Source organism: Rattus norvegicus, chromosome X (assembly GCF_021556685.1).
Source record: "Rattus norvegicus strain SHRSP/BbbUtx chromosome X, alternate assembly SHRSP_T2T, whole genome shotgun sequence".
NCBI lineage: Eukaryota > Metazoa > Chordata > Mammalia > Rodentia > Muridae > Rattus > Rattus norvegicus.
In genome coordinates, this window is record NC_141554.1 from 60,709,219 (window position 1) to 60,726,264 (window position 17,046).

Consider the following 17,046-nt stretch of genomic DNA (forward strand, 5'->3'; position numbering starts at 1 on the left):
GATTATACAGCTAATAAAGAGCAAAGCCAAAACTGGAACTCATCCTTGCCTTTATTTTAAGGGAATGAATAGTAAACCATAAAATATTTTACAACCAGGACAGGATATATTAATAAAAGTCAATTACAATTAATGATCTTCAAGTGTTCTTTTCTTCACTACAGATATTTCCCCCTTTTTGGCTATGGGTTTATACTATGCTCTCAATTTGATGCCCCAATATATTTTATCAAATGACCCAGCAATTTAGAGCCTTTGTTCAATCCCTGGGTGAAAACAACTTTTCCCTATACAAGTACATTATATCATGGATAAAACCTTTAAAATGCTAATGTCATATAAGGAACAAATGTTATGTTTTAATCACATTTCCTTTTGTCTTATTGTCTTACTGAAATCAAGAAGCAGAGAGTGATTTTCACCCTCCCAACACACACACACCCTCTCCTTCCACCAAATTGTACTACTGTTAATGAGGACTCTCCTAGGCACCAAAGTTATGTGGCAAATCAAATTAATTCAGGGCTATGTTATCATCCTTACACTCAAGTTGGGAAAGACAATCATGAATCAGATTAAGGGCTGATGAGATGATTTAGTGGGTAAGGTTGCTTGCTGCTGAATCTCTTGATCCAAGTTTGTCCCCCAAAATCCATGTAGTGGAAAGAGTACACTGACTCCTTCTAAGCTGTCCTCTGACCTCCATGTATTGTGACACAAACATATTTATTCTAGCACATACACAATGAATGAATGAATGGATATAAAATTAAAGGTTTTTTTTTATAAGAAATACACTTAAAATAGCAAATTTGATGGGAAAAGCATATGGTGAGTTGAGAGCACACAGTGTTCTTTGACAATTTCTTGCTCAAAGAAAGTGACAGGCAGAAGTCAGTCATAGGCAAAGGCTGACACAACTGGCACTTCCATGGGGGAGGACAACCTTGAAATCATTAAAATTGTAGGCCAGTGTCCTGATCTGTACTGTTCATTTTGGTTAGGTCATATCTGCTGAATTCAGTATCAGCTTTTTTATAATGATTATAAAATAATTGTAATAGTGGAATGATGAATTTTTGGCATTCAAATTACCACAATTTATTATCCTAAATTATCCCATCCTATAACCATTCTAGCATAAACTTAGATAGAACAGGTCTCACACAAAAAAGTCATTTAAGAGACTATCTTTGCGTATAAAACAGTTTACACTGAACTTCTTATACTCTGCAAGAATGTAAATGTATATATGCTTGGGTGCAGTGCTGAGATTTCCCTTTAAAGTGTTGATGAGTTAATTGTGATACCTAGGTATAGTAAGCATCTGTGACTTAAATGATTCAGTGAAGTTAAACAAGTTTTATTTTCTTAATATCTTTCAGTTTTCCAAACTTAGACTATGGTGAAGCTTTATCATAGGCGCCCTTATTCTTCTGAAATTATAGTAAACAATAGTATTAAATGTAGTGAGACTGGGATAGTAGAAGTTCGAACAACTAATAAAGGGTGAGCTTATATCTGCTAGAATTTGAATTTTTGACTCCAGGAAATTGGTATTATAAGAAATATGCTCACAGAAAAATCCAGAACTTTTATTAAAACCTTAAGAAATTAAAGCTAATTGTAGTTTTGGAAACAGGAAATAACAATTCTCCTTTCTACCAAATATAGATGAGGTTTAAATAATTTCTGATGCATAGTCTGTTCCAGTAGCCGTCATTCATGTCTCATCCCACCTACATAACTCTTTTGAGTAAGAAACCTAAAATAACATGACTTACCTACTATAAAAGATGTGGCATTGTGTGGTAGCCTAAAAGTTATCTATCTCAAATTTATGAAAAAAAGAATGTTGTGCACAAATAATGTAATATATTCAGTAAAATATTAAATAATTTTGATCCTGGACTCCCTAATTTATATTTGTTCCAACATACAGAAAACATAGAGATATTGAGGTCTTTTTCCTGACCTTTATATTTATGTTTAAAAAATAAACCATACAAATTCATTATTGTAATGGAAACAGAAGTACTAACTTCATTAAATATTTGGTCTTTTAAAAATAACATATACTCTTTTTCCTTTTACATTCCAGTGATAAACAAAGATTGGAAAAGAAATAGATCAAATTATTTGAGTAGCAATAAAGAGGACTGAATTTATTTAATAAGAGAAATGTTTAAAAATGCTTAATAGTGTATTTCCTCAATTGGCAGTAAGAGAATTGCTAATTATAGTCTATTTCTTGCTATTAAATATAAAGTAGATAGAAAATCTAGGAGTATTTCTTCAAGTGAATTGAGTTAGCTACCTAGACAAATGTCAGATGAATCGAGAAGCAAAGCAGTCAAAGGAGTTGTTTATAAAAGTTCATGGATAATTACTGTAGTTGTAGAGGGGAAATTTTATCAGTCTTCAAGGGTTTACACTGAGTTCAGTTCTATTCAAATTTTCTATGATTTAATAAATGGTTACCCATTTAGGTAGAGCAACTACTTTTAAAAAATTACAGAGTAAATTAAGTCTCAATATATTCAGCCTGATTGAAAATCTTCATAAAAAAGGAAATATAAGGTTCTTCTATCACCTCACTGGAGCTGAAGAAAGCATTTTAAAATCTATAGTAATAGCAGTTCCCTTGCATTCAAGAAGGAAATTAATATCTACATAATATAAAATGAATAGTATTATATGAAACTCACAGTAAAAATTGAGCTCTACAATAACTTATCATGATTTTAAATTCTTCGATTCACATTTAGCCTTCTCCTTACCTACCAACTCAACATCTCCACTGAGCAAATGTTACTGAAACACAGCTTTCTCTGTTCCGAGCCAGCCAGTCAATCTACATTCAACTCAGTCCAGTGCCACTCAGTTCAAGTCTGTACCTTCTGCTGACTTTCTTTATCCCTTACAAATCAAAGAACTGCCCTACTATCCTTGCAATTCAGAAAACTTGGCCCACTCTCCTCCATTGCCTTGCCCCTTCTTTGACCTCCAAGAAAATCCTTTCCTAACCTTTAAAATCAAGTAAATAAACTGCTGAAGAAAAAAAATATTTTCATGTCAACTCACTGGGCATGAATTTTCAACATCTTTTTCACTGTATGAAAATCTGAGGCACATATATTTCTTTAGATACTTATAACCTATAAGTTTATAGCTTGAATAATTATAATATGATTTCAGTATATTCTTCAAAACACAAAATCCTCTGCAACAAAGCTGCATACACTAAGTCCTTTTAGTTAAGTATATTTAATTTCCTTATATTATTCCAATAGTTTTCTACTGTATTGGTGAAGTATACCTTTAGGACTATGTGACTACCACAAGCTTGTTAGAGTTTCCACAGACCAAGAATTCTTCTCTTCATAGTCTATGTCTGGCAACTGAAATTGTCACATTGCTGCCCTCAAGGTGCCTCACTAATTCTAATCTCTGTGCTGTAATCCAAAACCTGCTGGGTATGAGATTACAAATTTCATCTCCCAGACTAAATTTCAAACAATGATAAAGCCCATTAAGAGTCTAGAACTCCCTGAAGAAATGGCTTAGAGATCACTTGCAACCATGTGACAGATCTTTTCTTAAAAGCAACAGAAGCATCTAGGTGTGATTCTAAATTTCCGAATATGATTACAAGAAAAGTAATTGAAAACATTTGTCTTCCTCACTATTCTATAAGCTTATTTTTTTTCCTGGTGAGATAAGTTATCACTACGTGGGCCACGTGTCCTTGGACTCAGGATCTCTGGCCTCTGTCTCATAAATGCTAGGATTAGAAGCAGGTGACAGCATGTGCTTCTACTGGTCCATAATTTTTCAAAAACAAGAAGTGCCATGAACATCTTTAGCTTATGGTAAGCACCATTTCTATAAGAGAGGGGCTCTACCATGGTATATCTCATGGGGGGCAAGGAGTAAAAAATTAAGATGACAATGAAGTAGCTCTTATCATGTTATTGAAAAAAAGAATATTGATCACTTTGGCTGGCAAAAATAGTTCAATATGTAGGGGTGCTTGCCACCAAGCTTGAAGACCTTAATTCAATAGAAGAACCCACGTGGTTGGACAAGAATATTGACTCCTTCAAGCTGTCCTTTGATCTCCACAAGCTCACCCTCAGAGTGCTTACTGAAATTATAGTAGAATTTCAGAACAGAGCAGAAAAGACTTATTTCTTTGTATCACAATGAACTACAAGATTTGTTCTTTTATGTAAATCCTAATGATGTTGTATATGGTATGTAGCTTGTGCCTAAATAAATCACATTTATTTTTGTGTTTTCATCAGTGTTCACAAGTTCCCAGATTCTGGAATTTCAACCAGAAGTGATCTCATAAAATTTAGAGAAAATACTTCTTGGTTTCTTCTACTTATTTTACTTATTAATACAGTATCAATTTCTCATTGTCAAATCCCTAGCCAACCACTTTGCTCAGATTTTCTTGGAAGGTACAAGAAAAGGGGCATACAGGGCAAATGAAATAAAGGCAAAATAACCAAGAAAGGTGGAAGTGGACACAGCTGATTCACATAAGGAGGATTTTTTTAATTTTTTATTGGTTATTTTATTTATTCACATTTCAAATGTTATTCCCTTTCCAAGTTTCCCCTCCACAAATCCCCTATTCCATCCCACTCCCCCTGCTTCTATGAAGTTGCTTCCCCCACACACACACACTCCACTCCCGCCTCACCACCCTAGCATTCCCCTATGCTGGTTCATCTAGCCTTCACAAGACCAAGGGTCTCTCCTCCCATTGGTGCCCAACAAGGCCATCCTCTGCTACATATGCAGCTGCAGCCATGGGTCCCTCCATGTGTACCCTTTGGTTGGCGGTTTAATCCCTGGGCGCTCTGGGGTGTCTGGTTGGTTGATATTGGTGTTCTTCCTATGAGGTTGCAAAATTTTTCAGCTCAAGAAGAATTTTTAAGGCCACTTTTAGGCAAAAGAACCATGTGGTCTGAGAGGGCAAAGCTCAGAATCACACAGATCTATTGCTTTATAGAAGCATTCCTGGGAAAAGAGGAGAGAATGCTGAATGTCTAGTCAATATAAGGGAAAGGTCAAATGTCTAAGGTGGACTCTAGGAACTTTTCTTCTACTTATTAGAAATAGGAACAAAGAGGGGTTGGGGATTTAGCTCAGTGGTAGAGCACTTGCCTAGCAAGCGCAAGGCCATGGGTTCGGTCCCCAGCTCCGAAAAAAAAAAAAAGAAAGAAAAAGAAAGAAAGAAATAGGAACAAAGAATATCATAAAGAAGATACTTTACATTGAGCTTTCATGGATTATTTATTTTAGTTGGAGGCTTACTTTTTCTTCTTTTTCTACAACTTAAAAGTGTTACAATTATTACCAGTTAGCAAAATGTTGTCACACTGGCTAGTAATAAAAATTGTATCTTATTTTTGAATACACTTTATACTCTAAAACAATATTGGTTCCCCTCATGAACTTAGTATAAGAACACCTTGGAAATTCTATTTCTACCTTATATAAAATGTTTCCTTTTTTCTACCTTTATTTTCTTCAATTTCCCCATTCCTTTCAATTAAATTGGTACTTTCACACCACTTTTCTATTAACATTGCTGTAGATAAATATAACTTAAATATTCTCATTTATGCAATGAATAATTATAATTAAACTGCAATGTTTTGCTAGTATGCATGGCAACTTTCTAACCCCATTAGGAAAATATAGTTTAAATGAACTAATCTCATTGCACATGATGCCATCTATATTTTCTACAGCTTTTTTTTAAAGGTCCATCCTGTATTTTAGAAAGGAGAAAAGACAAAAAGGATAGGAAGACAGACATAAATGGCCACTGGAGCTCTTGGGTTCAATATGAATATAATTGCAGTGAAGATAATACTAAAGCACTCTTTGGAACTTCACAAAATTGAAACTCAAAGGTACTTGGGAGATATAGGCTCTCATCTTGTTCCTGCTTTTCTTAAGCATTAATGTGAGTGTTTCTTATGTTCACACAACCTTCTTCCACTTGCTCCAAACCTAGAGCTCTGGGGACTCTAGCCTTATCTTATTTTCTGACATCTCACATTGTACAGCTTACTCTTTAGGGAAGCTAGTGTATTGGCTTGGCTTCTGTCTAATCTTTCTCCATTTGATCCTGCATACATTGTGTGTGTGTGTGTGTGTGTGTGTGTGTGTGTGTGTGTGTGTTCAATATCCCCCATATTTGAAATGTGACATCTCATCCATGCCAATAATAATTAGTCCATTCAAAGTCTAACATGAAGCTTGTATCCTTTAGTATGTCTCCCCTAATTACTCTCTATCCATGACTTCTGTCTGGCCTTTCTCTAAATTTCCACTCTACTTGGTACCACCTTTAGAAGTTTGCCTGGAATACTGCCTTGAATTCCACTTCTAGATGGTTGTGTTTCCTAGTCACACCTTTGACTAACCTATCTATCTTTGCACTGAAACATCTGCCACTGCTCATTTTTGTATCTCTTGCCTCTGAACACAGAATTAACTTAAATAACTATGTTGGTAGCTGACTGGGGTGATGCATACCTAGAACCGAAGCATTCATAAAACTGAGGCAGGAGATTTCTTTATTCAAATTTAGCATGAGCTACACAGTAACACCCTGTCTAAAAATAATTTAAAAAATTAAAATAACTATGGTTGGGGGGTAAAAAGAAAGCAAAGGATGGGAGGAAGGGAGCAGGGAAGGCCACTAATTTCACCTTCCTCTGCCACTTATATGCAATTAACTACAGACTATTCATCCTCTCTCCATTCTTTTACAATTTTCCTTTCCTACCTTGGAAGGTTTAGTCTAAACGTACAATGAGCACCAATTTTGGAGGATATAAATCTAAAATTGGCTTGCAATCAGCAAATATTTAACCGTTATTATGTAATTATTTAATAGATACTGCTACATGTCCTGTATGTTTCTGTATCTAAAAATATGAGACTGACAGGCACTTGCTCCCTGGAGCTAAACTAAAGCATTCAGTCATTGGGAAGGGCACACCCACTGACATGAACAACTGATTCTGAGACTGTTATTAAGAGCCCTTTAGGAATATCCCAAGAAGGAAGAGCAGCAGTCCAAATTCCCCCGAGGTCCCCTGAGTGAATTTATTCTGCACACTGTGGAGCTTGGTTCCTCTTGAGTACCATTCAGGAGTTTTGTCATGGTGAGAACAATTAGGAGCTTTAACAGGGATATTCCAAAACTAAACACTAAGAGTCACCAGATTCATTTTTTACATTCAAATTTTCTCCCTTGGCTACATGAAGCTTTGTTTACACAGAATATCTGACACCATTTGAAGTCTTTCTCCTTCCCATTTATACTGCTGTTTATCTCCCCTGGCTATGTCTCTTCAGAAATAAAGTTCATGGTCAGGCTGTAAACATCAGTGTTCCTAGCTAGTTTCAGTACTCCATACAGGAAAATAGGAACAGCTGCCTACCTAATATGCTTGAAGTACACTGCAACATCTAAGCTAAATGAAAATATGATCTTTGCAGTCTTCTCTACACCTTATCATCTAAAATATAATCCTGTGAAGGCAGCTTTGTGTGAAGAAAGAAAACCTAATATCATATTTTCTGTTACTATTAAAGTCCAAAGGAGTGAAGCTTGTCATTAAAATCTTTCAATTTAGCATAATAACAGGGTTCATATGCCAAATATCTTAACAAAAAAATAAAAAGCCTCTAATTGGATACACAATACAAAGTAGTCAGCCTTGAAATCATGTACATGCAAACACTGAATGCATTCCAAAGGTTTTATATATGTACTTATGCATGTGTGTGTACGTTTGTAATGATAATAATCAAAGAAAAAGATGTCATGACTTTGAGAGGGAGCAATGGGAAAGATATGGAAAGGGTTGAAGGTAGGGGACACAGGAGGTGTTAGAAGGAAGAAAGAAAGGGGGAGGGAATTTCGTTATTGCATTTTAATTACAATTTAAAATGTATATATTGTATGTGTTTGTGTATACAGAGGTCTCAGTATAGTCACTAGAATCTGTAAACATACATAATACCCATGGATAATTCATGGATAATAGAAAGACATATCTATCGACTGTTAGTCTTTCAGCTAGTGGCTATGTTTTTGTAGGTTAGAAAGCTCCAGAAATGCTGGTCTCTTTACTTTCTCAAAATTACTCTATTGCTGACTATATAAGTAGAGTGAATGAACCTATTGGTGGGAAACATTTAAAATGACATTCTATGTCTTTATAGTAGAATGAGTGACTAAAATATATTTTGAAAGGGGTCATTAGTAGACTGCCTTGGATCTAAGCAGGCAGCATGCAATATAGAGACAAGGCAGACTACCCTAAAGGCCAGAGAGTGAAATATTTACAAAAGTCATTTCTGGGTCACTTTTTGACAAAAAGGGAAGAAGTCTATACAAAAGCAATTCTCTGCATGAGAAGAGATATACAACTACTGCAGAAAGAACTGTTCAGTTAAAGCAAGAGACTCACCAGTGACCTATTTTTCCTAACTTTTCCCTTGCACGATGTCCACAGACATCAAATAAAATCAAGAATAGGACAATGTGCATAAAGAAAATAAAGTTTCAGTCCATATAATACAAGTGGGGCAGTAGGAAAGTGATCACAAGTCAATAAAGTGAGCTAGAGTCCAAAGTATTAGATTTGGTAACATTAACAATCAAAGAAAAAATAGCATTACTCTGAAATAAGAAGATAATATTTATGTCGTGTTATACATACTATGACATAAGTAAAATACCCAATTGTGGTCTAACACCTTATCAAGAAATCAGACTCATAATTGATAAGAGGACTAACAGACTGTAAGATATTGGAGACTCAATCTAATTTCTCAGTCTCACAATACCCTTATCTAAAAGACATGGTTGATCTTCTTTTACTCACCCACTTTGCACAATTCCATTAGAATCTTATGACTCTTCCTTAGTTACTTATGGTTATATTTATTAAAATTAATGATATTGTGGCAGCAATAAAACCTCTTTAAATGTTATTCTTTCATGATACCTAATGATTTTGGGATTACCTTTGAAGCATAGATGTGAATGTCATTTTGCTAAAGGTGGAACTTCCGGAGGTTATACACCCCAAAACTCATGTACTGAAAAACTTAACTGTGTAGATACAAGACCTACAGTAAAAGCTTACATTTCCATTTCAACATTTGATAAACATGGTTCATGTACAGATGAAATGTTTGCAATGTTAAGTATTTTGGATCTGAACACATGGACAGTTTATTTAATGAAGTCTACGATTTATATTCTACACTAAATTTTGAACTCTTATAAACAATGCATTTTGAAGATATTTATGAACTCAATTCTATACACACTTATTTTAAAGAATATTTATGGTTATTATATATTTTTATCAAGTGACTCTGGAGGTAAAACTGATTGAATGGCTTTCCAACATTTTTAAATTAGCATTTTAATTTCATATAATGTATGTCTAGAGATCTTTTGACTGCTTGTATGTCTGTGCACCATGTGTGCGCCCAGTGCCTAGAGAAGAAGGCATCAGATACTTTGGAACTGGAATTAAAGGTATGTAGCACTATGTATGTGGGGAGCTGGGAACTAAACCCAAGTTCACTAGAAGAGGACCCATTGTTCTTAACTGCTGAGTCATCTCTCCAGCATCCAATTAATGTTTTTTACTTAAGTCAATATGATAATCATGATAATCACTGTACAAACATAATGGTTATTGTATGTATTGGTAGATAAGATAAAATGTATAAATTAATTAACTTTATCCAAGCCATGAGAAGATGAATGTCTATGGGCATTTTTTCACGTACTTATTTATTATAATTATAATTTATGTGAAGTATAAAACACATAGGTAACACTCTTACTGAAAGATTGAAAGTGTATAATCTATTTTTATTTTTTCAGTGAATTCAAACTCCACACATTATAACTTGGCTGAGTATAGTAAAATACTGTCTTATTTTGCTCTCAAATTTACATAGGAACAAAATCATTCATTTAATATTATTTATTGTAGTTTGTGGGGGTATGTGTGGGTGTGAGTTTCTGTCTCTCTGTCTGTCTGTACATGCAATTAATTATAACAAACCTTTTGAATAGCTTGTCATGAAAATGATCCTTTTATTGTTTACACTAGAAAACAAATAAATGTTTAGAAGTAAAATATTAAAGAGCTTTGCTCTCTTACTTCATCCTCAGCTCACTACTCGATAATTTCAGAAAATTTCTGTAGCTACAAGCCTTAGGAATCTTAAGGTTTTGGCACTTGATTAGTGATTCTGCACAGCAGAACCAAAAAACCATGCCAAGTGAGGATTTGTCATCGTGAGCCAATGGCCAGGGTAAGCAGCAAGGGGTATGTCTATTGAGCCATGTGGATGGCCTGTAATGGTATGCTATATGCATTGTAAGACACTCCAGGGTGGCATTCTCTGGGTGAAAATTAAAAGCATATTTGTAAGGTGATTAACTGAATTTGTCAAATAAACAAGCCTATTTATATTACTATGCTATTCCCTTGAAAATATAGTGGAGCTTAACTGAAGTATTTCCATATGTATGCATATATATTCATATATATATATATATATATATTAGCAAGAAGGTATTTGCTATTTATAGGTATGAACAAAGTAGAATAAATACACATGACAAAAGTCATCCAAAATAAAGAAATACTGAAGATTTTTAGCATAAAAATCAAGAGACTTGGAACTGAGAGGAGTTTATATTTTAACATAAGCATTACGTAAGTTCATCAAGATTAATTGAATTTTTACAGGATTAATTTTAGAGTTTGTAATTCTATCTTAACCAAAACTTAAAACCTTACTTCTTAGACTATTTAGTAATCCACGTAAAACATGTACAGAAACTCAGATAATGAACTATGTCTTCCTCATCCATGCAAATATGTTTATGTTAAAATGTAAGCATTAAAGAAATGAAGCTTTAGCAGTGACACATGGGGGATTGCCTCCCCCTAAAGAACATTAGTAATTATTGCAACTAGAAAATTACAAACAGAACTGGTGTCTTTACATTCTCATTTTCTCTATTACCCTTGGTACTCAAGTCCATATACTTTGGTAAATAAAACGTTACTTGAGAGTAGCTTTGTGGTCAATTGACCTAATTCAAGTGGCAGCATCAAGTTTGTTTATAAGCACTTGTTTGTGTAGTCCTCCAACCAGAAACAGATCGTAAGCACTCAGGGGCATTAAGTGGGGAAAAACTATCTTCCTCTATTATCTGCACAAATTCCTTTTAAATATGATTCAAACGCAACTATTTTTAATTAATTAAGACAACTATATTCCTATATGAGTTACCCCCGAAAATCAAAACTGAGTGGTGAGTGAAACCTTGCATCAAAAGCTTTTCAAATGTCTATATTGATCAATTGCCAAATGATATTCCCTCCCAGCTAACTGTAATAGATAATAGAAGTTGTCTAGAAAGATTTACAATTAGGACATGAAAAATATATTCTGAAAAAATTCATAAGATAGGGGAATTCGGATTAATATCTTCATATCTTTCTAATGTAGAGCATAGTGGTAAGCACTTAGACACATACTGTCTCCCCATCTTCTTTTCTCTGAGCAACATGTAATTATTATGTTTTTTATGGTTCTCTGAAAGTCCTGCAGTTCAAATGGACTTCAGAGGTTTCAAGTGTACTAAGAAACAAAGCCTAAAGTCAGAGAGCTTGAGTCAGCCCCATGTCCTACAGTGCCTGGGTAGAAAACCTGATTCCTCCCGCTTTGAGATTCCTGATATGACTAATGAAAACTGGAATGGAATTAAAATGCTGACATGACCTGATCTATAGCTGCTAATATAGTGAAATTATAATTATGCTACATTACTTCAGGAGTACCAGAAAACTTACTACTTTCAAATCTTACGAATCAATACTTCTTTAAAATTACAAAATTTCTCATGAAAGCATAAGATTTCTCAAATGTCAAGATCATATCCAATGTAATAATAAGTATATACAAAACATTACAATGAATATACAACAGTCTAAAAGATTCCAAAATATAAATCATGTTCAAAGTTCAGTTCTAAAAAAATGCTTTATGTATCAATCTGTTTAAAATAACATTGATTTGTTCACACACACTGCAATAAAAATGTCATTTAAATTTCTCTGTTTCTGGGAACATTACGATTGTTTCGCTAAATTTCTCAATTTTTCTGAAGTAATTTATCCGGAAAGAAATCAGTAGCTATATTCGTAATAGAAATGGTAGTTTTTTTACAAATATTTTCTAATATAAGGACATTTTAGCTGAAAGCAATAAAGTACATGACTTTATCTTTTAAAAATGCAATAAAATAAAAATACACATTATATTTTATATTGCTCACTGATTTCATGTTTAAATCCTTTCTTGTTAAGCAAGGCTGTTTATTATTGATTTGTAGGATACTTAAGATAAAAGCTATGAAGTGCCTTCATTACATAATCTTTTTAAAGACAGTAACAGGTTACAAGTAGCCATTAAAATGTCTGAAACTATCTGTCCTGATGTGAGCTTATGTAGTCTTTAAGTAAATGGACAGCATTTGCATGGATGTACTGGTTTCATGTACAGTTTTTTTTAAAGACTTATTTCCCATCTATATTTATTTCCATCCTCTATTAGAATTAGAAAACCTCCAGAGGATGCCCTGTTGGGTAACATATGTATGGTGTAAGCCACAGAACAACTGAGGAAGTCATTTATACAATGGGAAAATTGAGGATATAGTGAAAAAAATTCATTGCAGGCTGAATTTCTGCACGTAGTTGGAGACTAACAGCCTGGAAGCAGCCGTAGTGTTACCCTGACCCCTGAAGGAAGGAATCAGGAGTTAACTTCACATTCAATTTCCTACACAATATGAACACCAAACCTCCAAATTCACTGGCACAATATATCAATGTTTGGGCATGTCTTGCAGAAATAAGAAAGTCACCTCAAATATCGGACCTCAAAATTTCATTCCACAATCCCACCATCTGATTCTAGGTGAGCAGATCTTTTCAAAGTTAACTTAGGGAATCTTTAAATCCTGCCCCCAACTCAATAGGACTTTTCATAAATAAAATGTAAGAAATCAAGCAAAAACAGAAAAAGAATCATCTCAACACTCTGACAGAAAGTCTATTATCCATCATAGCAATATAAATGAAGAAGAAAATTGGAACTAGGTAAGACTCAAATGGCCAGGATTAGAATGTCAGCAGTTTGTGTGTGTGTGTGTGTGTGTGTGTGTGTGTGTGTGTGTGTGTGTGTGTGTGTGTGTGTGGTGTGGTGTGTGTGTGTGTGGTGTGGTGTGTGTGTGCGTGTGTGTGTGTGTGTGTGTGTGTGCGCGCGCGCACGCGTTGGGGGGGGGTAAATGCTGAAATAGTGAAAGGCCTAAGAAACTGATGTACATATGCCCCCCCCCCAGCAAAAAAAGCACAGTTCCAAATAAAGCATGAAGGAAAATGACAATTTATTCTGCAGTGTTCCCTCCTCTGTACAGTGAACATAGTGCATTTATCTCATCTCATGGTGAAAGTCTCCAGTGACTGTAACATGTCTTTTAAGGTATTCATTAAGTAAAACTTGAAAATAGATTGCTGCTGATTTCTAGGATTTGGGCTAAGAATGCATTCGAAACCATTGTGGGCTGTTATTTTTTAATTTAACAAGCTACTGTTACCTTTAAAGATTTTTACTTCTCTTTTTCCCTGAGGGTTAAAATGGCCCAGAAAGAGGTTGTCATGGCAAAGATAAAGGTAAGAAGCACTCATTTCTGACACACTGTGGAAGCAATCATCATTTTTTTATGAGGGAACCTCCAGACTGAAATCTGCATCAAGCTCTACCAGAAAAAAATGCAAGAGGGGACACTAAATGGCCCTTCCTTTCAGTCTTTCTCAGTCATTTCAGTGGATTTAACTTTCCACTCAGTTGAGGTCACATATTTCAACCATAGGGAAAAGATCTATGACCTTGGCTGGAAGCATCAGCCCCAAAGACTCAATGGGGCACTTGTGAAACATTGCAGACACATTTTGACTCTCCACGGGTGTGGCTAAAATTGCTCCCGTCCAGCCCTAAAGCTTACATGATCTGCTAGCCCTGTGAAACTCACTGTGAGAAAACTCATGTTAAATTCGCTGCAGAGATCAAGGTTTACAGGACCCTCAGAGCTAATCTCTGTCTGCCCTCCTCCTCTGTTAACTGTTACAAGGCTTCAAAAGTTAGCAGGGTGATGGAGGCTCTCTCTATACGATCATTCTATCTCACTATCGTTGACTGAAGCTCACTGATGTAATGAAGTTACATAATCACCGATTATGCACGACTTCCATCCATCTTCCTACATATCCACATATCTTCTCCCCTCCCCTTCAGATCAATCTACCAGGTGAGATTTATAACACATGCAAATGCTCCATTCTCTCATCATAGGTACTGAATATGGGACTTAAGCATTGCAGTACAGTGCACCCAACCACGTCATCAATATCGATTTTTTTATCCCATTTCCAGGCAGAATATGCTTAAGAATTTTGAGTGCTGTAGTCTCTAACTTTTTAGCTAAAGGGTAAAATAACAGACAGAACACATCTTCAACTTAAGGTTAAGAGAGGTGTGTAATTGACTGCATTTCCCAAGCTAGCTGCATTGCAATAAAAGGATCATCTTCACTTCCAGACCTTTGACTTCCCTGCACGTGGGTTGTAGCTTCAGCTATTTAGGATATCTGGCAAATAATTATATTATTGGACAATCGAACTTAGGAAAGAATGCATGATGGTGATATTTAAGATAATATTGCTCTATTTTTCTCTGTTTTACTCATTAATTTCAGTCTTTTCTTTTTTCACTCTGAATAATAATCTACCAGAATAGATAGAAAAGTAGTCCACGGCACTTAATCATCCCCAATAACCACAACCTGAAGAACAATTAAACATGATTATCACCTTAAAGTTTAGGAACTTGACAAGTGGGATATCCCTGGTCCCATTGCGGCTGGGAAATGCAGCAGAATGCTGCACTGAGTTGAAAATATTTCTTTTAAAGAATAAAGAGTAGCTCATTTCATTTGAAAAGGGCTCTTCAGTAAGTGCTCCTTTTACCGCTGCTATCCCTCCAGAACACAGGAACCACAAATATTGCATCCAAACAAAGAGTGTCTATCCAGAATTAATCCAAGACTCTTCTACACAAAAATAATTGGGGAGCGAGAGATTCTTTGATTTATTTCCAGTTACACTCGGAATGCACACACACACACACACACACACACACACACACACACACACACACCCAACTGCAGTTATTCCATTCAGTGCCAATAACGGCCACATCACAGCCATCAATGCGATGCAGCAATCATCCAAGTCACCAATTCTCATTACAGACGCCCAAGTTTGCTCATGCCACTGATGGGGCTACATATAAAAATGACCTTACCCACAACAGTCTTCCAAATTATTCTCCTCTGGATATCAGCCGGTAAGGTAATTGCTGGTCATCACAATGCGTATTCAGAAAAATCCACGTTTTTTACTCCTGTGTTCTTTTTCTTGTTTTTGCTAGCAATTAATGTTGTGAACAAGGTACCCATTCACAAACGCCAAGTTCACCATAAAAGCAGATAATTCCATACAGATCTTTCCTACAAGACTGTCGCCAGTTAGTTCTCAAAGTGCCCGATTGTTTAGTGACGATACAATCCAGGTGCAGAGCAGGGAAGGGGAAAAAAAGACTAGGAAGAAAAAAATAGAAGAGGCAGAATAAAAAATGAAAGACTGAAGAAAAAGAGGGAGAAAATTTTAAAATGTGTTTTGTTTTGTTTTGTTTTGTTTTAAGAAGGAAGGAAATCGGACGATAAGTGAATAAGTCTGTGAGCTCTATGACAAGAATCGGAGTCTTGCTTGCAAATCTTCTGGATACATGTAGCCTTTCAAATCTTCCTTGTCCCCAAGTAAAATTTCCAGATCCGGGATGCAGCCATAAGAAAGAATCCTATGTGTATTTCACAAGTATCCCGCAATAACAGATCCGACGGGGTTTTCCTTGTACAGTACTGCTATGTGAAAGCACACAACCCCTGCTGTTTGGGAAGGTGTCTCCTGGGTCCTAGCTCTCTTCAGCAGACCCCAAAAATGATTTTTCAAAAGAGAGTGGGTGGGGGGAAGCAGCTTTGCGTTTATCTTGAATGATGCTAATCCTGAGCGAAAACGACAAGCAAACCACGAACAGCACGAGATCTTGATTAATAGCCAGAATCCACTCAAAATATCCCAGGGAAGAAGAAGCGAAAACAAGAAAGAGAAACTGCAATGCATAAATGATTCCAGTGTTTCTACAAGATCGGTTCATTTGATTGAATGCATTCTCTGGTTTGCAGCAAGTCATAAAGAGGATAGTATTACTGCCACCCAATGGATATTTTAGTACTAGCCAATCCACAGACAGCCACCGCTTTGCGAGTTTTAGTTTTCAGAAGACCCAAAAAGGAAGGACGGTAGCCTGGGAATCTTTCTGCAAGGACCCTGGAAGGAATAATGGGAATCTGTCCTTCCAGGCAAAAGTGGCCCAGCCAATTGGACGTTTTACCCAGGCTTGCTTGCATTAGCCACCTAGAATTGTGATTACATTTTTCTAGGCAGCTGAAAGGTATACAGGAGCGATGCCTGATCTGACACACTCATAATAACCTCCTTTCGTCTTTTCTTTTTGAAGATTTATTATAGCTCTAGCTCTAGCTCTATTTCTCTCTCTCTCTCTCTCTCTCTCTCTCTCTCTCTCTCTCTCTCTCTCTCTCTCATTTGAATAAGAACGAGCTTAGGGTCTCAGGTGGCAAGGTGATAATCTTTCCTAAAGGGCAGTTTTTGCAAAGTGCTTCTCTCTGTATTGGTATGTAAACTGGAAATGCTTCCAGCAGTTGCCCTCCCAGCAGGAGCTCCCTCAGTTTGGGGAAGAGCAAAAATCTTCCCAGAG

General features: G+C 35.8%; 1 protein-coding gene across 1 annotated transcript in view; it reads right to left on the reverse strand.

The window, feature by feature from the left end:
* Positions 1 to 16,435, reverse strand: part of Il1rapl1 (interleukin 1 receptor accessory protein-like 1) — a 1,504,224-nt gene extending 1,487,789 nt beyond the window's left edge. Inside the window, exon 1 of the mRNA NM_177935.3 lies at positions 15,514 to 16,435. The gene's annotated coding sequence lies outside the window, so the exon portion shown is untranslated. The remainder of the gene's footprint in view (positions 1 to 15,513) is intronic.
* Between the last annotated feature and the right edge of the window lie 611 nt (positions 16,436 to 17,046).